At 41.7% G+C, this 1,536-nt stretch overlaps 1 pseudogene; it reads left to right on the top strand.

Moving 5' to 3' along the window:
- The first annotated feature begins 331 nt into the window (after window positions 1–331).
- On the top strand, window positions 332–1,048 carry LOC135310674 (cytochrome b-like; annotated as a pseudogene).
- Window positions 1,049–1,536: the final 488 nt, after the last annotated feature.

Below are 1,536 nucleotides of genomic sequence, written 5' to 3'. Positions count from 1 at the left end.
CATATATGAATTTCCAAGAGGATGAGATTAAAAGAACTCTAAATATACATACGTCTTTGTATGTCCGCCCAACACACCTATACCCCCAGACTTTTGTGTTTAATTTTCTTGCTTCCTGTTTCTCAAGAACAGGTTTCCTGTTAAAAATTCCCATGAATCTGCTACTTTTTCTTCTCTCAAGATCACAATATACTGCTTTTCATATCATAGTTCATCAACAAGACAGTTAAGCAGTAAGTTCTCAACCCTGTCATCCCACATTCTGTATTCCTATATAGGATTGCTCTGACCCAGATGCAGGACTTGGCACTTGGCCTTGTTGAACTTCATGATGTTAAACATTATTACCAATCTATTCTCAGCTACCCCATACACCAGCCAAACCCTTGTAGAATGAGCCTGAGGGGGGCTCTCAGTAGACAACCCAACACTAACCTGTTTTTTTACCCTGTGCCTCCTTCTCCTCTTCATAATCACAGGACCTACTCTAGTCTACCTCACCTTCGTCCATGAATCTGGCTCAGACAACCTGCTAAGGATCACATCAAACTATGACAAAATTCCATTTCACCCCTACTTCTCTCTGAAAGTCATCCTAGGATTCATACTTGTACTACTCCTGCTAACAACCTTAGAGCTATTCTCACTTGGCCTGCTAGGAGACCCAGAAAACTTCACCCCAGCAAACCCACTAGTCATACCTCCTCATATCAAACCCAAATGGTACTTTCTATTTGCATATGCTATCCTACACTCAATCCCCAACAAATTAGGAAGAGTACTAGTCCTAGCCGCCTCCATACTAGTCCTGTTCCCTAAGACCCTCCTCCACAAATCCAAGCAACACACAATAGCCTTCAACCCTCTCTCCCAACTCCTGTTCTGAATCCTAGCCTCTAATTTCTTCATGCTAAAATGAGTGGGCAGACAACCAAAGGATCACCCATTCATTATTATCTGTCAACTAGCCTCCCTCATCTACTTCACCATTGTCCTAATACTCTTCTTCATCATCAGAACCCTAGAAAAAAAAATACTCAACTACTAGTAGTTTACAAAAAAATTTGGTCTTGGATGCCAAAGAATGAAGACTACACCTCTTTTCTTATAGTTCCACCCAAGATCACCAACAAATACCTCTATACTTAAACCTCTATCTCCAACTCCCGAAGCTGGTATTTTACATTAAACTATTCTCTGGTCTCCCCCAAACACCTAAACTGCCTGAACTGTGTTGGAGCTTGTACTCCAACACAAGAGACAAAGTCAACAACAATCTCTACACTGCTACTACAAGTATTCCCACCCTACATGAATAAAACATGGCCACACCATGAAAATCTAACCAAACTGAAAACATCACCCACTTTCAACAGTAACCGCCACCAACTTTCAACACTTAACAAGACCTCCAACAACCACTCCATCCACAAGTACCAAAACAAACCCCACAGTATACCCCATAACATGCCAACCTCCCCAAGCCTCAGGAAAAGGACCAGCTGCTAAAGATGATACATATACAAAACCCACCAA

Source organism: Phalacrocorax carbo, chromosome Z (genome assembly GCF_963921805.1).
Source record: "Phalacrocorax carbo chromosome Z, bPhaCar2.1, whole genome shotgun sequence".
Taxonomy (NCBI): Eukaryota; Metazoa; Chordata; class Aves; order Suliformes; family Phalacrocoracidae; genus Phalacrocorax; species Phalacrocorax carbo.
Note: the sequence above shows the minus strand (reverse complement) of the source record. Positions and strands in the feature narration are given on the sequence as shown.